A 19,201-nucleotide genomic window follows, 5' to 3' on the forward strand; every position below is an offset into this window, starting at 1 on the left:
TTACAATTGTTACTTTATCCATTCTAACAAAAGAGAAACCAAAACTTGTGTTATTTATTTCAAATTAAAGAAAAAAATATTAAAAAAACACAAATCTTCCTGTCTCAACAATTGACCACTGAAAGGTTTGTTCAATATTCTTCCAAATTCGTTTCTTAACAAATTACATTGCGCTATTTATTTGTTTATTTAGCAGACACCTTTACCCAAGGCGACTTACAGAGAGACTAGGGTGTGTGAACTATGTATCAGCTGCAGAGTCACTTACAATTACGTCTCACCCGAAAGACGGAGCACAAGGAGGTTAAGTGACTTGCTCAGAGTCACACAATGAGCCAGTGACTGAGGTGGGATTTAAACCAGGGACCTCCTGGTTACAAGCCCATTTCTTTAACCACTGGACCACATAGCCTTAAAGTGACCGATAGATTTGTTCACATATTAAAATGCTGTTTTCAGGATTCCCGCATATTCTGAAATGCACAACATAATATGGCAATGAAATGAAAGGGAAATAACTGCTTTCATTCCTCTGGTCTTGTATTGTCACGCTGTCTGCTATCTATATGAAAGTGTCCTAGTCACCTAAAGGATAAGGCACTGGCCTCCTAAACCAGGGATTGTGATTTCGAGTCAATGTTTTATTAAAAACGAACATTATTTCTATTTGTTATTTGGCTGTGATGTGTTTATAGATCTTGATATCTGCTATTGCCACTCTTTTGCTGAGCACAAAGTAGTCGTGGCCGAGTGGTTAAGGCGATGGACTTGAAATCCATTGGGGTCTCCCCGCGCAGGTTCAAATCCTTCCGACTACGTACACGTTTTGTACGTCCTTATTGTTATTTCTTATAGGTCTGTTAAGCTTAAAGGTCTATATTACTTGCCGTACTGTAAATTTCTTCAAAACTAGTATGTGTATAACTGTTTTCAATATCGCATGCATGGAAGGGTTAATATGACTTTATTACCCAACTATGTCATTGATGAGTGAGCAGAATTAATTTGGGAGTCACTTTAATGTATTAATACACTCAATCTCTGTTTGATGGCTATACAATCAACATATTGTATAGGCTTAATTGTATAAATAAATGTGCGGTCATAATTCCAGTCACCAGAGCACGAAAACACAACGTAGTCGGCAGGATTTGAACCTGCGCGGGGAGACCCCAATGGATTTCGAGTCCATCGCCTTAACCACTCGGCCACGACTACACATGGTTCGGTTTCTGAGGTTTAACATTAAACCAGTTCCAAAGAACCGGGAGCTGGTCGTGGTAATCATGTGGAAGGCAAAGTGGGCTACAATGAACACACCTGCCTCTGTTTAAACTGTGTCAGATGTTTATTTTAACTGCACTAGGACAGATTCTTTTGACACGTTATGAATGTTAATAAGCCTAATTAGAAGTTACAGTGGTTTGATTTCATATTCACCAATCCAAACTACAGAAGCAATAGCGTGTTGAATGTGCTCACTACAGTATATTAGGAGGACATCTTCCAAACATCCTTGATGCTCTATACGATTTTTATCAATAAAAAGTGTATCTACCAGAAGTGGGGCTCGAACCCACGCGGACATACGTCCATTGGATCTTAAGTCCAACGCCTTAACCACTCGGCCATCCTGGTTCTGGTCACTAACGAAAATAACTTGTTTCAGGTTCCCTGTCTTCAATGAAGGCGTTTCCATGCGTGCTTGCTTGCTTGCTTGCTTGCTTGCTTGCTTTTTTTCTTTCTTTCTTTCTTTCTTTCTTTCTTTCTTTCTTTCTTTCTTTCTTTCTAATACAGTTTTAGGGCAGTATATATACGTACATGTTGTTTTGTAAATAACACAAGTTTGCAAAACGATTTCCTATTCTCTTTGCCTGTTCTGAGTCAAAGAAAACTGTACTTTCATGTCCGTCAGTTCTTTATTTCGTCGAAGGAACGAATTCTGGCAGAAACATCTCACGGGGAACTCCTGTAATCGGTACATTAATCAGCTCAGGAAGCTGCTCTGTAGCACAATCAGGGAACGCGTTCGGCTATTGCCCGAAAGGTTGGTGGTTCAAGCCTACTCAGGGACCATGCTTTCTGGATTTCATAAGAAAACTGCAATGTAATGAACAAAACTATTTCCTCACTTTATTATTATTATTATTATTTATTAGCAGATGCCCTTATCCAGGGTGACTTACAATTGTTACTTTATCCATTCTATCAAAAGAGAAACCAAAACTTGTGTTATTTATTTCAAATTAAAGAAAAAAATATTAAAAAAACACAATTCTTCCTGTCTCAACAATTGACCACTGAAAGGTTTGTTCAATATTCTTCCAAATTCGTTTCTTAACAAATTACATTGCGCTAATTATTTGTTTATTTAGCAGACACCTTTACCCAAGGCGACTTACAGAGAGACTAGGGTGTGTGAACTATGTATCAGCTGCAGAGTCACTTACAGTTACGTCTCACCCGAAAGACGGAGCACAAGGAGGTTAAGTGACTTGCTCAGGAGCCAGTGACTGAGGTGGGATTTAAACCAGGGACCTCCTGGTCACAAGACCATTTCTTTAACCACTGGACCACATAGCCTTAAAGTGACCGATAGCTTTGTTCACATATTAAAATGCTGTTTTCAGGATTCCCGCATATTCTGAAATGCACAACATAATATGGCAATGAAATGAAAGGGAAATAACTGCTTTCATTCCTCTGGTCTTGTATTGTCACGCTGTCTGCTATCTATATGAAAGTGTCCTAGTCACCTAAAGGATAAGGCACTGGCCTCCTAAACCAGGGATTGTGATTTCGAGTCAATGTTTTATTAAAAACGAACATTATTTCTATTTGTTATTTGGCTGTGATGTGTTTATAGATCTTGATATCTGCTATAGCCACGCTTTTGCAAGGCACAAAGTAGTCGTGGCCGAGTGGTTAAGGCGATGGACTTGAAATCCATTGGGGTCTCTCCGCGCAGGTTCAAATCTTGCCGACTACGTACACGTTTTGTATGTCCTTATTGTTATTTCTTATCGGTCTGTTAAGCTTAAAGGTCTATATTACTTGCCGTACTGTAAATTTCTTCAAAACTAGTATGTGTATAACTGTTTTCAATATCGCATGCATGGAAGGGTTAATATGACTTTATTACCCAACTATGTCATTGATGAGTGAGCAGAATTAATTTGGGAGTCACTTTAATGTATTAATACACTCAATCTCTGTTTGATGGCTATACAATCAACATATTGTATATGCTTAATTGTATAAATAAATGTGCGGTCATAATTCCAGTCACCAGAGCACGAAAACACAACGTAGTCGGCAGGATTTGAACCTGCGCGGGGAGACCCCAATGGATTTCGAGTCCATCGCCTTAACCACTCGGCCACGACTACACATGGTTTGATTTCTGAGGTTTAACATTAAACCAGTTCCAAAGAACCGGGAGCTGGTCGTGGTAATCGTGTGGAAGGCAAAGTGGGCTACAATGAACACACCTGCCTCTGTTTAAACTGTGTCAGATGTTTATTTTAACTGCACAAGGACAGATTCCTTTGACACGTTATGAATGTTAATAAGCCTAATTAGAAGTTACAGTGGTTTGATTTCATATTCACCAATCCAAACTACAGAAGCAATGGCGTGTTGAATGTGCTCACTATAGTATATTAGGAGGACATCTTCCAAACATCATTGACACTCTATACGATTTTTATCAATAAAAAGTATATCTACCAGAAGTGGGGCTCGAACCCACGCGGACATACGTCCATTGGATCTTAAGTCCAACGCCTTAACCACTCGGCCATTCTGGTTGTAGTCACTACCATTAAAACGAATGCTGCTGATCCATACTGTACAGAGAGCAGTGCTCAGCATGCCACAAAAGACTTGTTTCAGCTGACCTGTCTTCAATGAAGGCGTTTCCATGAATCTTTTCTTTTTTTTCTTTCTTTCTTTCTTTCTTTCTTTCTAATACAGTTTTACGGCAGTATATATACGTACATGTTGTTTTGTAAATAAAACAAGTTTGTAAAACGGTTTCCTATTCTCTTTGCCTGTTCTCATTCAAAGAAAGCTGTACTTTCATGTCCGTCAGTTCTTTATTTCGTGTCGAAGGAACGAATTCTGGCAGAAACATCTCAGGGTGTAATCGGTACATTGAAAAGCTCAGGATGCTGCTCTGTAGCACAATCAAGCCCTTTTCTTTAACCACTGGATCACACAGCTCTGTCACTGTTAGTGATATATTTTTCGTGTGGCTCTATAAGAACTCAGTGTGTCTTAGCCAGAGAGGTTGAACTGCTGCTGCTGCTGCTACTACTACTACTAATAATAATAGTTTTTGCGATCAAGTAATATGGAAATGTGAGAAATATCACATCGCAAAGACACTGCTTGAAGGCAAGTGGTCTGTCTGTACAAGACACCACCTGTAATGAAACTTTATTGGGAGAATCATAGAATACAACTCTGTACCAACTAATAAGACCCTGTTTCAAAGCATGGGGTCAGTATTTTTTATATAAGCGAGAGGGTAAAACAATGCACCAGCAAAGGGGTTCATTTTTAATGGCAACTTAAGTAAGGGAATCAAAGAAAGAATACAGCTGTGTACCAAACATTAAGACAACAGCTGTCACGTGTACTGTCTCTATGCAGCGTAACTTCAAAAGTAACATGACCTCAATATGGCAGCCATGTTAGGTCAGAGGTCAATGCCATGATCACCAACACTACAATACCTCACATGGGCTCCGAGGCTTTCGCACTGTGGGAGAGTCATTACAATACCTCAAATGGGTTCAGAGGCTTTCGCACTGTGGGAGAGTCATTACAATACCTCACATGGGTTCAGAGGCTTTCACACTGTGAGAGAGTCATTACAATACCTCACATGGGCTCCGAGGCTTTCACACTGTGGGAGAGTCACTACAATACCTCACATGGGTTCAGAGGCTTTCACACTGTGGGAGAGTCACTACAATACCTCACATGGGCTCCGAGGCTTTCGCACTGTGGGAGAGTCACTACAATACCTCACATGGGCTCCGAGGCTTTCACACTGGGAGAGTCACTACAATACCTCACATGGGCTCCGAGGCTTTCACACTGGGAGAGTCACTACAATACCTCACATGGGCTCCGAGGTTTTCACACTGTGGGAGAGTCACTACAATACCTCATATGGGCTCCGAGGCTTTCACACTGTGGGAGAGTCACTACAATACCTCACATGGGCTCCGAGGCTTTCACACTGTGGGAGAGTCACTACAATACCTCACATGGGCTCCGAGGCTTTCACACTGTGGGAGAATCACTACAATACCTCACATGGGTTCAGAGGCTTTCACACTGTGGGAGAGTCACTACAATACCTCACATGGGTTCAGAGGCTTTCACACTGTGGGAGAGTCACTACAATACCTCACATGGGTTCAGAGGCTTTCACACTGTGGGAGAGTCACTACAATATCTCACATGGGCTCCGAGGCTTTCACACTGTGGGAGAGTCACTACAATACCTCACATGGGTTCAGAGGCTTTCACACTGTGGGAGAGTCACTACAATACCTCACATGGGCTCCGAGGCTTTCGCACTGTGGGAGAGTCACTACAATACCTCACATGGGATCCGAGGCTTTCACACTGGGAGAGTCACTACAATACCTCACATGGGCTCCGAAGCTTTCACACTGGGAGAGTCACTACAATACCTCACATGGGTTCAGAGGCTTTCACACTGTGGGAGAGTCACTTCAATACCTCACATGTGTTCAGAGGCTTTCACACTGTGGGAGAGTCACTACAATACCTCACATGGGCTCCGACGCTTTCACACTGTGGGAGAGTCACTACAATACCTCAAATGGGTTCAGAGGCTTTCACACTGTGGGAGAGTCATTACAATACCTCACATGGGCTCCGAGGCTTTCACACTGTGAGAGACTCAGATTTGCAACCAAACTGACATGAAAGGGTTAATCTTTGTTAAATGACACCCACAGTCGAACCTGATCTAGAGAATCACAGAATACAGCTGTGTACTGACGAGGAAGCCAATAGCTTGAGGCAATGGCAACAGCTGTTTGCAAACTTATACAAACTGCCCTTAAGAGGATAATAAAAATAACGAATATGTATAAAATAGGAGAAGATAGATCTTATATAATATAGGAGCTGCCAGATCTTCACCTTTGTACCACTGGAAACCCTCTTCTCACTGCAGACTCGTCCTCCCACTGGCCTGCTGGATTGACAGCAGCACAGAAGAGGCCTGCTGTTCAGTTGTAGTAGGTGACACCATCACTGTTAGACCACTGCCAGTTCTCTTAGTCATGATACAGCCTGATCCAGGCATTCTCTTGTGTAGAATATTTTGCAAGATTTAAGAGCTGCTCTGCTCTTTCCTGGCTGCGCACAGTGGCCAGGTCTGTGTGCTTCTCTCTACAGTAGCTCTGAGCTTCAGACCAGCTCATCTCAGTATTCTCATAGTAATATCTTCTGAACTAAAGTTTGAAGCAGGACAAAAAACTTAAATAAAATAAAATGAACACAATTAAATAAAAGGGCTTTTTTAAAACAATTCAATATTTCAAGTCATGATGGCAAGGATAGTACAGCAGGAAATCAAAGGCACACAGGGATTAGAATGAGGTTTTCTTGTCATCAGTTATATATATATATATATATATATATATATATATATATATATATATATATATATATATATATATATATATATATATAGATATATATATGATGCATTTTCACTACCACGTTATCAAGAGGAATGGTAGGTCCTTGCGCCAAGTTACAGCGAAGTGCCAGAACTGCCAGTGATGATATGATGGGACTATCTATACAGCACAGATAGTTTATGGGTTTTCAGGGTAGGTTTTGGCACAGCAAAAGTAAAGCAGCCAAAAGCACCATTCCACATTTAATTTGTAGTTCCCAACACTCATACGTGAAATGCAGAAAAAAAAGTAAGTACCTGTTTGTTTGTGACAGAGATCGAATGATTCTTGATGTTCGATCTCCCTCTTGACCTGCCAGAGCGCTGTGTAAAGGGAACAGAATACCCTGGACTAAATGGCATGACAGTGTATTCCCAGGGTTAGGTGGAAGTTGGCAATCTAGACAGGAGGCAGAGCTACGGTACACGAAACCAATGACCTGGACGGGAAACTGCATGGCATCCGTGGATTGGAAGAGCAGATGTGCTCGTTGACCAAGGGGTCATGGGTGACATTATAAAAAAGGGGATGTAGTGATGTGATCTGTTCCTTTGTGAATGTTAAATGACCAAAAGGAGAACCTGTGCTGTGAAACGTGAGTGTTTTGTTTGATTTTTGGGTAACACTTTATATTAAAGTGCTGCTTATTAATGTTTTGTACATATATACTAGATACTTAACTATGTTATAGATTGTTAATAAAGCATTGTAGATGGTTTATAACCATGCAATAGCCATAGACGGAATTACGTTTAAACATCCCAAAGTAAAATAGGTGGCTAAAAACTGTCCCCTTTATAAAAATGTAATTATGTCTATGGCTATTGCATGGTTGTAAACAATCTACAGTGTTTTATTAACACTCTATAACATAGTTATTAAGCATCTATTATATTAGAGTCAGTTTCAGGTAAATCACTCAGGATAGATGCTTTAATCAAACACTGTGGTAACCTTTTTATAAGTGTTTTTAAAACACATCAATGATCCTGTGTTTTGTGTTATGAAAGCATTTGATTTGTTTGAAGGGGGAGCTAGGAGATTTGCATTTTCCATTTGCTTAGCAGGGTTAGCAGCAGGGCTATGCAAAGTAGTGCAGTTCCCCTGCTTTCAAACTAAAGCCTTTTTGTGTTTCTACACATTCATTCTGTGCAACATTTGAGCATTTTAGTGTCTTTCTATACAGAATGTGTATTTATGAGAGAATTACAAATATGTATTGCTCTATGTATGTAAAATCTACAGTATAGCAATAATTATACATTTTAAAATAATATATTCCAGAATATTTCTCATATATATATAATTTATTTTTTAGCAGACGCCCTTATCCAGGGAGACTTACAATTGTTACAAGATATCACATTATTTTTACATACAATTGCCCATTTATACAGTTGGGTTTTTACTGGAGCAATCTAGGTAAAGTACCTTGCTCAAGGGTACAGCAGCAGTGTCCCCACTGGGGATTGAACTCACAACCCTCTGGTCAAGAGTCCAGAGCCCTAACCACTGCTCCACACTGCTGCAAACATATATTTATATATTTGCATTTGTGAATATCAACAAATAGATATAGACAAATACATCCACATAAAGTCTTACCTTATCATTCAAAGCAGCACCAAGGTTCTCCTCTCCAGCTGGCAACACACTGACAATATGACAACTCAGCTTCCAAATGATATCCTGAGTGTGATGGGAGGAGCCAAAGACAACACCCAATGACATCACACTTTACAAAGTGACTCTCACTCCCATATAATATATGGCAGATTAGAGGGAGGAGAGGTAGTGTGGGATATTTATGTATTTATTTATTTATCTTGATATTTATTTATTTATCACTATCATATAAACACTGACATTTAATACTGTATAAAACGAAAATAAATATTCAACAGTTCTTGTTCAATTTGTATATTAGTGAAGATTTTTGTCATAAAGGTTCTCATGCTTTCATATATTTTTACTTTCAAATTAAAAAATATATATTGTAACGACCTGGACAATTGCTTTGTTGCAGGACTTGTTGTCTGTTCTGTGAAAGGTCTCTATTACTTGCTGTACTGTAAATTTCATCAAAACTAGTATGTGTATAGCTATTTTCAATATCACATGCATGGCAGGGATAATCTGACTTTATTACCCAACTATGTTATTGATGAATGACCATAATTCATTTGGGAGTCACTTTAATGTATTGTGCAGTATAAAATGAAACATAAAAATGAATTTTAATACACTCAATCTCTGTTTGATGGCTATAAAATCAATATATTGTATAGGATAAATTGTATACACATGGATCGCATCCCGAGGTTTAACATTAAACCAGTTCCAAAGAACCGGGAGCTGGTCGCGGTAATCATGTGGAAGGCAAAGTGGGCTACAATGAACACACCTGCCTCTGTTTAAACTGTGTCAGATGTTTATTTTAACTGCACTAGGACAGATTCCTTTGACACGTTATGAATGTTAATAAGCCTAATTAAAATTACAGTGGTTTGATTTCATATTCACCAATCCAAACTACAGAAGCTATAGCGTGTTGAATGTGCTCACTATAGTATATTAGGAGGACATCTTCAAAACATCATTGACACTCTATACGATTTTTATCAATAAAAAGTATATCTACCAGAAGTGGGCTCGAACCCACGCGAACATACGTCCATTGGATCTTAAGTCCAACGCCTTAACCACTCGGCCATTCTGGTTGTAGTCACTACCATTAAAACAAATGCTGCTGATCCATGCTGTACAGAGAGCAGTGCTCAGCATGCCACAAAAAACTTGTTTCAGCTGACCTGTCTTCAATGAAGGAGTTTCCATGCGTCTATTCTTTTCTTTTCTCTCTCTTTCTTTCTTTCTTTCTTTCCTTCTTTCTTTCTTTCTTTCTTTCTTTCTTTCTTTCTAATACAGTTTTAGGGCAGTATATATACGTACATGTTGTTTTGTAAATAACACAAGTTTGTAAAACGGTTTCATATTCTCTTTGCCTGTTCGCAGTCAAAGAAAACTGTACTTTCATGTCCGTCAGTTCTTTATTTCGTCGAAGGAATGAATTCCAGCAGAAACATCTCACGGGACACTCCTGTAATCGGTACATTAATCAGCTCAGGAAGCTGCTCTGTAGCACAATCAGGGAACGCGTTCGGCTATTGCCCGAAAGATTGGTGGCTCAAGCCTACCCAGGGACCATGCTTTCTGGATTTCATAAGAAAACTGCAATGTAACGAACAAAACTATTTCCTCACTATTATTATTATTATTTATTAGCAGATGCCCTTATCCAGGGTTACTTTATCCATTCTAACAAAAGAGAAACCAAAACTTGTGTTATTTATTTCAAATTAATGAAAAAAAATATTTAAAAAACACAATTCTTCCTGTCTCAAAAATTGACCACTGAAAGGTTTGTTCAATATTCTTCCAAATTCGTTTCTTAACAAATTACATTGCGCTAATTATTAGTTTATTTAGCAGACACCTTTACCCAAGGCGAATTACAGAGAGACTAGGGTGTGTGAACTATGTATCAGCTGCAGAGTCACTTACAATTACGTCTCACCCGAAAGACGGAGCACAAGGAGGTTAAGTGACTTGCTCAGAGTCACACAATGAGCCAGTGACTGAGGTGGGATTTAAACCAGGGACCTCCTGGTTACAAGACCATTTCTTTAACCACTGGACCACATAGCCTTAAAGTGACCAATAGCTTTGTTCACATATTAAAATGCTGTTTTCAGGATTCCCGCATATTCTGAAATGCACAACATGATATGGCAATGAAATGACAGGGAAATAACTGCTTTCATCCCTCTGGTCTTGTACTGTCACGCTGACTGCTATCTATATGAAAGTGTCCTAGTCACCAAAAGGATAAGGCACTGGCCTCCTAAACCAGGGATTGTGATTTCGAGTCAATGTTTTATTAAAAACGAACATTATTTCTATTTATTTGGCTGTGATGTGTTTATAGATCTTGATATCTGCTATTGCCACGCTTTTGCTGAGCACAAAGTAGTCGTGGCCGAGTGGTTAAGGCGATGGACTTGAAATCCATTGGGGTCTCCCCGCGCAGGTTCAAATCCTGCCGACTACGTACACGTTTTGTATGTCTTCATTGTTATTTCTTATATGTCTGTTAAGCTCAAAGGTCTATATTACTTGCCGTACTGTAAATTTCTTCAAAACTAGTATGTGTATAACCATTTTCAATATCGCATGCATGGAAGGGTTAATATGACTTTACTACCCAACTATGTCATTGATGAGTGAGCAGAATTAATTTGGGAGTCACTTTAATGTATTAATACACTCAATCTCTGTTTGATGGCTATAAAATCAACATATTGTATAGACTTAATTGTATAAATAAATGTGCGGTCATAATTCCAGTCACCAGAGCAAAAAAACACAACGTAGTCGTCATGATTTGAACCTGCGCGGGGAGACCCCAATGGATTTCGAGTCCATCGCCTTAACCACTCTGCCACGACTACACATGGTTCGGTTTCTGAGGTTTAACATTAAACCAGTTCCAAAGAACCGGGAGCTGGTCGCGGTAATCGTGGAAGGCAAAGTGGGCTACAATGAACACACCTGCCTCTGTTTAAACTGTGTCAGATGTTTATTTTAACTGCACTAGGACAGATTCCTTTGACACGTTATGAATGTTAATAAGCCTAATTAGAAGTTACAGTGGTTTGATTTCATATTCACCAATCCAAACTACAGAAGCAATAGCGTGTTGAATGTGCTCACTACAGTATATTAGGAGGACATCTTCCAAACATCCTTGATGCTCTATACGATTTTTATCAATAAAAAGAGTATCTACCAGAAGTGGGGCTCGAACCCACGCGGACATACGTCCATTGGATCTTAAGTCCAACGCCTTAACCACTCGGCCATCCTGGTTCTGGTCACTAACGAAAATAACTTGTTTCAGGTTCCCTGTCTTCAATGAAGGCGTTTCCATGCTTGCTTGCTTGCATGCTTGCTTTCTTTCTTTCTTTCTTTCTTTCTTTCTTTCTTTCTTTCTTTCTTTCTTTCTTTCTTTCTTTCTTTCTAATACAGTTTTAGGGCAGTATATATATACATACATGTTGTTTTGTAAATAACACAAGTTTGCAAAACGATTTCCTATTCTCTTTGCCTGTTCTGAGTCAAAGAAAACTGTACATTCATGTCCGTCAGTTCTTTATTTCGTCGAAGGAACGAATTCTGGCAGAAACATCTCACGGGGAACTCCTGTAATCGGTACATTAATCAGCTCAGGAAGCTGCTCTGTAGCACAATCAGGGAATGCTTTCGGCTATTGCCCGAAAGGTTGGTGGTTCAAGCCCACCCAGGGACCATGCTTTCTGGATTTCATAAGAAAACTGCAATGGAATGAACAAAACTATTTCCTCACTTTATTATTATTATTTATTAGCAGATGCCCTTATCCAGGGTGACTTACAATTGTTACTTTATCCATTCTAACAAAAGAGAAACCAAAACTTGTGTTATTTATTTCAAATTAAAGAAAAAATATTAAAAAAACACAATTTTTCCTGTCTCAACAATTGACCACTGAAAGGTTTGTTCAATATTGTTCCAAATTCGTTTCTTAACAAATTACATTGGGCTAATTATTTGTTTATTTAGCAGACACCTTTACCCAAGGCGACTTACAGAGAGACTAGGGTGTGTGAACTATGTATCAGCTGCAGAGTCACTTACAATTACGTCTCACCCGAAAGACGGAGCACAAGGAGTTTAAGTGACTTGCTCAGAGTCACACAATGAGCCAGTGACTGAGGTGGGATTTAAACCAGAGACCTCCTGGTTACAAGCCCATTTCTTTAACCACTGGACCACATAGCCTTAAAGTGACCGATAGCTTTGTTCACATATTAAAATGCTGTTTTCAGGATTCCCGCATATTCTGAAATGCACAACATATTATGGCAATGAAATGACAGGGAAATAACTGCTTTCATCCCTCTGGTCTTGTATTGTCAGGCTGACTGCTATCTATATGAAAGTGCCCTAGTCACCTAAAGGATAAGGCACTGGCCTCCTAAACCAGGGATTGTGATTTCGAGTCAATGGTTTATTAAAAACGAACATTATTTGTGTGTGTTATTTGGCTGTGATGTGTTTATAGATCTTGATATCTGCTATTGCCACGCTTTTGCTGAGCACAAAGTAGTCGTGGCCGAGTGGTTAAGGCGATGGACTTGAAATCCATTGGGGTCTCCCCGCGCAGGTTCAAATCCTGCCCACTACGTACACGTTTTGTATGTCTTCATTGTTATTTCTTATAGGTCTGTTAAGCTTAAAGGTCTATATTACTTGCCGTACTCTAAATTTCTTCAAAACTAGTATGTGTATAACTGTTTTCAATATCGCATGCATGGAAGGGTTAATATGACTTTAGTACCCAACTATGTCATTGATGAGTGAGCAGAATTAATTTGGGAGTCACTTTAATATATTAATACACTCAATCTCTGTTTGATGGCTATAAAATGAACATATTGTATAGGCTTAATTGTATAAATAAATGTGCGGTCATAATTCCAGTCACCAGAGCACGAAAACACAACGTAGTCGGTAGGATTTGAACCTGCGCGGGGAGACCCCAATGGATTTGGAGTCCATCGCCTTAACCACTCGGCCACGACTACACATGGCTCGATATACTGAGGTTTAATATTAAACCAGTTCCAAAGAAACGGGAGCTGGTCGTGGTAATCGTGGAAGGAAAAGTGGGCTACAATGAACACACCTGCCTCTGTTTAAACTGTGTCAGATGTTTATTTTAACTGCACTAGGACAGATTCCTTTGACACGTTATTAATGTTAATAAGCCTAATTAGAAGTTACAGTGGTTTGATTTCATATTCACCAATCCAAACTACAGAAGCAATAGCGTGTTGAATGTGCTCACTATAGTATATCTTCCAAACATCCTTGATGGTCTAAACGATTTTTCTCAATAAAACGTGTATCTACCAGAAGTGGGGCTCGAACCCACGCGGACATACGTCCATTGGATCTTAAGTCCAACGCCTTAACCACTCGGCCATCCTGGTTCTAGTCGCTAAGAAAAATAACTTGTTTCAGGTTCCCTGTCTTCAATGAAGGCGTTTCCATGCGTGCTGCTTGCTTGCTTTCATTCTGTCTTTCAAGGTGGGCTACAATGAACACACCTGCCTCTGTTTAAACTAGGTCAGATGTTTATTTTAACTGCACTAGGACAGATTCCTTTGACACGTTATGAATTTTAATAAGCCTAATTAGAAGTTACAGTGGTTTGATTTCATATTCACCAATCCAAACTACAGAAGCAATAGCGAGTTGAATGTGCTCACTATAGTATATCTTCCAAACATCCTTGATGCTCTATACGATTTTTATCAATAAAAAGGGCATCTACCAGAAGTGGGGCTCGAACCCACGCGGACATACGTCCATTGGATCTTAAGTCCAACGCCTTAACCACGCGGCCATCCTGGTTCTAATCGCTATGAAAAATAACTTGTTTCAGGTTCCATGTCTTCAGTGAAGGCGTTTCCATGCGTGCTGCTTGCTTGCTTTCATTCTGTCTTTCCTTCGTTCATTCCTTCGTTCATTCTTTCTTTCAAATAATGTTTTAGGGCAGTATATATCCATACATGTTGTTTGTTTGTAAATAACACACGTTTGTAAAACTTACAATTACGTCTCACCCGAAGGACGGAGCACAAGGAGGTTAAGTGACTTGCTCAGAGTCACACAATGAGCCAGTGACTGAGGTGGGATTTAAACCAGAGACCTCCTGGTTACAAGCCCATTTCGTTAACCACTGGACCACATAGCCTTAAAGTGACCGATAGCTTTGTTCACATATTAAAATGCTGTTTTCAGGATTCCCGCATATTCTGAAATGCACAACATATTATGGCAATGAAATGAAAGGGAAATAACTGCTTTCATCCCTCTGGTCTTGTATTGTCACGCTGTCTGCTATCTATATGAAAGTGCCCTAGTCACCTAAAGGATAAGGCACTGGCCTCCTAAACCAGGGATTGTGATTTCGAGTCAATGTTTTATTAAAAACGAACATTATTTCTATTTGTTATTTGGCTGTGATGTGTTTATAGATCTTGATATCTGCTATTGCCACGCTTTTGCTGAGCACAAAGTAGTCGTGGCCGAGTGGTTAAGGCGATGGACTTGAAATCCATTGGGGTCTCCCCGCGCAGGTTCAAATCCTGCCGACTACGTACACGTTTTTTATGTCTTCATTGTTATTTCTTATAGTTCTGTTAAGCTTAAAGGTCTATATTGCTTGCCGTACTGTAAATTTCTTCAAAACTAGTATGTGTATAACTGTTTTCAATATCGCATGCATGGAAGGGTTAATATGACTTTATTACCCAACTATGTCATTGATGAGTGAGCAGATTTAATTTGGGAGTCACTTTAATGTATTAATACACTCAATCTCTGTTTGATGGCTATACAATCAACATATTGTATAGGCTTAATTGTATAAATAAATGTGCGGTCATAATTCCAGTCACCAGAGCACGAAAACACAACGTATTCGGCAGGATTTGAACCTGCGCGGGGAGACCCCAATGGATTTCGAGTCCATCGCCTTAACCACTCGGCCACGACTACACATGGCTCGATTTCCTGAGGTTTAACATTAAACCAGTTCCAAAGAACCGGGAGCTGGTCGTGGTAATCATGTGGAAGGCAAAGTGGGCTACAATGAACACACCTGCCTCTGTTTAAACTGTGTCAGATGTTTATTTTAACAGCACTAGGACAGATTCCTTTGACACGTTATGAATGTTAATAAGCCTAATTAGAAGTTACAGTGGTTTGATTTCATATTCACCAATCCAAACTACAGAAGCAATAGCGTGTTGAATGTGCTCACTACAGTATATTAGGAGGACATCTTCCAAACATCCTTGATGCTCTATACGATTTTTATCAATAAAACGTGTATCTACCAGAAGTGGGGATCGAACCCACGCGGACATACGTCCATTGGATCTTAAGTCCAACGCCTTAACCACTCGGCCATCCTGGTTCTAGTCGCTAACAAAAATAACTTGTTTCAGGTTCCCTGTCTTCAATGAAGGCGTTTCCATGCGTGCTGCTTGCTTGCTTTCATTCTGTCTTTCAAGGTGGTCTACAATTAACACACCTGCCTCTGTTTAAACTGTGTCAGATGTTTATTTTAACTGCACCAGGACAGATTCCTTTGACACGTTATGAATGTTAATAAGCCTAATTAGAAGTTACAGTGGTTTGATTTCATATTCACCAATCCAAACTACAGAAGCAATAGCATGTTGAATGTGCTCCCTATAGTATATTGGGAGGACATCTTCCAAACATCCTTGATGCTCTATACGATTTTTATCAATAAAAAGTGTATCTACCAGAAGTGGGGCTCGAACCCACGCGGACATACGTCCATTGGATCTTAAGTCCAACGCCTTAACCACTCGGCCATCCTGGTTCTAGTCTCTAACAAAAATAACTTGTTTCAGGTTCCCTGTCTTCAATGAAGGCGTTTCCATGCGTGCTGCTTGCTTGCTTTCATTCTTTCTTTCAAGGAGGGCTACAATGAACACACGTGCCTCTGTTTAAACCTGAGACCTCCTGGTTACAAGCCCATTTCTTTAACCACTGGACCACATAGCCTTAAAGTGACCGATAGCTTTGTTCACATATTAAAATGCTGTTTTCAGGATTCCCGCATATTCTGAAATGCACAACATAATATGGCAATGAAATGAAAGGGAAATAACTGCTTTCATTCCTCTGGTCTTGTATTGTCACGCTGTCTGCTATCTATATGAAAGTGTCCTAGTCACCTAAAGGATAAGGCACTGGCCTCCTAAACCAGGGATTGTGATTTCGAGTCAATGTTTTATTAAAAACGAACATTATTTCTATTTGTTATTTGGCTGTGATGTGTTTATAGATCTTGATATCTGCTATTGCCACGCTTTTGCAAGGCACAAAGTAGTCGTGGCCGAGTGGTTAAGGCGATGGACTTGAAATCCATTGGGGTCTCCCCGCGCAGGTTCAAATCCTGCCGACTAAGTACACTTTTTGTATGTCCTTATTGTTATTTCTTATGATTTCCATTACACGAGAGTAGATGTTAAAACTTCATGCTGATTTGAACTCGGCTCTCGCCAAGATAAGCACCAACTAAGACGTAGCTTTACAGTAAACTAATGTGATCCATATGCGTCTCCATCCATTTACGTTTCCTTCCATATGATGTAGATATCCTTCTGTCTGGTGTTAATGGCTGAAGTGTAATGCTGGCTCCAGGGATCAGCTTATTTTGCCTCCCTGGCGCATCAGCACACACAACGGCTGCGATGCTGGCTCCGGGGATCAACCAAAGTGCGGCCTCCCCAGCGCATCAGCATGACAACCGTCTGGATTGAGCTAAGTAGGGTACATCTCTGGGGTTTTCAAGTGGGCACCTTCCATCCTCAGTGTTTCGTCGACTAGCCCACGACACCTCAAGAGGGCTCGACGGTGATTCTGGCGTCCCAGCATCACCCCCCTCCGTCCCCCACTCAACTCAGCCCAGCTTACTTACCTGTCCCCAGCCAGAATTTTTCCGTCTCAACCACAGCCAGTTGCTGCTCCTCTCTGCTGCTTCAGATAAGTTCTTCACTGTGCGACGCAACTCTTGGCCACTGAATCCGACGTCTCTGAGAAACCGGGTTGTAGAGTGTGCCACAAATCCTCGACAACCCACTTCCACTGGGTAAACCCGAACTCTCCATCCTCGCTGTTCCGCTTCAGTGGCTAGTTGAGCATACCGCAGTTTCTTCCTCTCATACGCCTCATCTACAGCGCCCTCCCATGGCACTGTTAACTCTACCAGGTGAACAAGGCGTGCTGATCCAGACCACAAGACAATATCTGGTCGAAGGTTAGTGGTGGCAATCTCAGGTGGAAAAATAAGCCGTTGACCAACATCTGCCAGCATTTTCCAGTCTCTAGCAGCTTCCAGTTGTCCTGGGCGAGGATTGGTTTTAACACCTTTTCTTGGTGGTTGCTCTCCTGGGCGGAGGAATGTTGTCTTTTGTGTGTAATGTTTTGATGGAACAGGTGGCAACTTATTGGTCATGTTACACTTGTCTTCCAATGCTAAGGCCAAACATCGCAGCACCTGGTCATGGCGCCAAGTAAACCGTCCTTGGCTAAGAGCCACCTTACATCCTGTCAAAATGTGCCTTAATGTTGCAGGTGATGAACACAAAGGACATGAGGGATCCTCTCCTACCCAGAGGTTTAGGTTCTGTGGTGATGGGAGAACATCATATGTTGACCTGATGAGGAAACTGATCCTGCTCTGTTCCATTGACCATAGGTCTTGCCAGCCAATCTTGCGTTGTTCCAAACTCTCCCATCTCATCCATTCTCCCTGTTTGGCCTGGGAAATGGCCTTTAAACACCTCATCCTCTCCTCCTGCTTTTGCACCTCGTTGACTACCAGCTTCCTTCTTTGAGCTGGGGCCGCCTTGTGCCATGTAGGAGGAGTTGAACTGAAACCAAGACCCCCTCTTCCATGCTGAACTTGCCCCATGATATCACCAATTCGAAGGGCAGCCTTTGCATCTTCCACAGCTTTCTTTGCCGCCCACTTTCTTCCAGTTTTCAACACAGGTGCTGCCTCCCTTACGCATTTATCACGTGACTCTACTAATGTCATTTCCAGTCTGACCTTGGCGCACTTAAACTCCTCAGTTAGAGCAGAGACTGGTAGCTGCAGTATTCCTTTACCATAAAGTCCCACTCTGCTGAGGCAGCGTGGAACTCCCAACCATTTCCTGATGTATGAACTGATTAAAGCTTCCAGCTTCTCTACTGTTGTCAAAGAAACCTCGTACACAGTCAGTGGCCACAGCAACCTCGGCAGTAGACCAAACTGAAAGCACCAGAGTTTTAGTTTACCTGGTAGAGCGCAGCTGTCTATGCTCTTCAACCCTTCCACTGCTTGTTGTCTAACTTCTCCCACACGAACTGTGTCCTTTAGATCCCCGTTGTACCATCAACCAAGACTCTTCACTGGCTTCTCAGACACTGTTGGTATTGCCTCACCATTAATGAAGAATGTTTTATCTACTACTTTGCCTTTAATTATAGAGATGCTCCTTGATTTAGTGGGCTTGAATTGCATTCGTGCCCATTCAATGTTATTGGTTAATTTGCCCAATAATCGATTAGTGCAGGCTACTGTTGTAGTCATGGTTGTCATGTCATCCATGTATGCTCCAATTGGTGGTAGTCGCATTCCAGAAGCCAAGCGCTCTCCTCCTACTACCCATTTTGATGCCCTAATGATTACTTCCATTGCCATGGTAAAAGCCAGTGGAGAAATGGTGCATCCTGCCATTATTCCAACCTCTAGGCATTGCCATGTAGTGCTGAAT

The 19,201-nt window shown here is 40.8% G+C and overlaps 19 non-coding genes across 19 annotated transcripts; 6 read left to right on the top strand and 13 right to left on the bottom strand.

Moving 5' to 3' along the window:
- The first annotated feature begins 736 nt into the window (after positions 1-736).
- Positions 737-818, top strand: trnas-uga (transfer RNA serine (anticodon UGA)). The gene has a single exon. It is a non-coding gene; the product is annotated as a tRNA-Ser (tRNA).
- Positions 819-1,136: 318 nt separating this feature from the next.
- trnas-uga (transfer RNA serine (anticodon UGA)) lies at positions 1,137-1,218 on the bottom strand. The gene has a single exon. It is a non-coding gene; the product is annotated as a tRNA-Ser (tRNA).
- A 337-nt stretch (positions 1,219-1,555) lies between these two features.
- trnal-uaa (transfer RNA leucine (anticodon UAA)) lies at positions 1,556-1,638 on the bottom strand. Its single transcript has one exon. It is a non-coding gene; the product is annotated as a tRNA-Leu (tRNA).
- Positions 1,639-2,907: 1,269 nt separating this feature from the next.
- trnas-uga (transfer RNA serine (anticodon UGA)) lies at positions 2,908-2,989 on the top strand. Its single transcript has one exon. It is a non-coding gene; the product is annotated as a tRNA-Ser (tRNA).
- A 318-nt stretch (positions 2,990-3,307) lies between these two features.
- On the bottom strand, positions 3,308-3,389 carry trnas-cga (transfer RNA serine (anticodon CGA)). Its single transcript has one exon. It is a non-coding gene; the product is annotated as a tRNA-Ser (tRNA).
- Positions 3,390-3,726: 337 nt separating this feature from the next.
- On the bottom strand, positions 3,727-3,809 carry trnal-uaa (transfer RNA leucine (anticodon UAA)). The gene has a single exon. It is a non-coding gene; the product is annotated as a tRNA-Leu (tRNA).
- A 5,563-nt stretch (positions 3,810-9,372) lies between these two features.
- trnal-uaa (transfer RNA leucine (anticodon UAA)) lies at positions 9,373-9,454 on the bottom strand. Its single transcript has one exon. It is a non-coding gene; the product is annotated as a tRNA-Leu (tRNA).
- A 1,306-nt stretch (positions 9,455-10,760) lies between these two features.
- trnas-uga (transfer RNA serine (anticodon UGA)) lies at positions 10,761-10,842 on the top strand. Its single transcript has one exon. It is a non-coding gene; the product is annotated as a tRNA-Ser (tRNA).
- A 318-nt stretch (positions 10,843-11,160) lies between these two features.
- Positions 11,161-11,242, bottom strand: trnas-cga (transfer RNA serine (anticodon CGA)). The gene has a single exon. It is a non-coding gene; the product is annotated as a tRNA-Ser (tRNA).
- Positions 11,243-11,577: 335 nt separating this feature from the next.
- On the bottom strand, positions 11,578-11,660 carry trnal-uaa (transfer RNA leucine (anticodon UAA)). The gene has a single exon. It is a non-coding gene; the product is annotated as a tRNA-Leu (tRNA).
- Positions 11,661-12,935: 1,275 nt separating this feature from the next.
- On the top strand, positions 12,936-13,017 carry trnas-uga (transfer RNA serine (anticodon UGA)). The gene has a single exon. It is a non-coding gene; the product is annotated as a tRNA-Ser (tRNA).
- A 318-nt stretch (positions 13,018-13,335) lies between these two features.
- On the bottom strand, positions 13,336-13,417 carry trnas-cga (transfer RNA serine (anticodon CGA)). Its single transcript has one exon. It is a non-coding gene; the product is annotated as a tRNA-Trp (tRNA).
- A 325-nt stretch (positions 13,418-13,742) lies between these two features.
- Positions 13,743-13,825, bottom strand: trnal-uaa (transfer RNA leucine (anticodon UAA)). Its single transcript has one exon. It is a non-coding gene; the product is annotated as a tRNA-Leu (tRNA).
- Positions 13,826-14,166: 341 nt separating this feature from the next.
- On the bottom strand, positions 14,167-14,249 carry trnal-uaa (transfer RNA leucine (anticodon UAA)). Its single transcript has one exon. It is a non-coding gene; the product is annotated as a tRNA-Leu (tRNA).
- Positions 14,250-14,916: 667 nt separating this feature from the next.
- Positions 14,917-14,998, top strand: trnas-uga (transfer RNA serine (anticodon UGA)). Its single transcript has one exon. It is a non-coding gene; the product is annotated as a tRNA-Ser (tRNA).
- Positions 14,999-15,316: 318 nt separating this feature from the next.
- On the bottom strand, positions 15,317-15,398 carry trnas-cga (transfer RNA serine (anticodon CGA)). The gene has a single exon. It is a non-coding gene; the product is annotated as a tRNA-Ser (tRNA).
- A 338-nt stretch (positions 15,399-15,736) lies between these two features.
- Positions 15,737-15,819, bottom strand: trnal-uaa (transfer RNA leucine (anticodon UAA)). Its single transcript has one exon. It is a non-coding gene; the product is annotated as a tRNA-Leu (tRNA).
- A 352-nt stretch (positions 15,820-16,171) lies between these two features.
- trnal-uaa (transfer RNA leucine (anticodon UAA)) lies at positions 16,172-16,254 on the bottom strand. Its single transcript has one exon. It is a non-coding gene; the product is annotated as a tRNA-Leu (tRNA).
- A 509-nt stretch (positions 16,255-16,763) lies between these two features.
- Positions 16,764-16,849, top strand: trnas-uga (transfer RNA serine (anticodon UGA)). The gene has a single exon. It is a non-coding gene; the product is annotated as a tRNA-Ser (tRNA).
- Positions 16,850-19,201: the final 2,352 nt, after the last annotated feature.

Source organism: Acipenser ruthenus, chromosome 38, assembly GCF_902713425.1.
Source record: "Acipenser ruthenus chromosome 38, fAciRut3.2 maternal haplotype, whole genome shotgun sequence".
Taxonomy (NCBI): Eukaryota; Metazoa; Chordata; class Actinopteri; order Acipenseriformes; family Acipenseridae; genus Acipenser; species Acipenser ruthenus.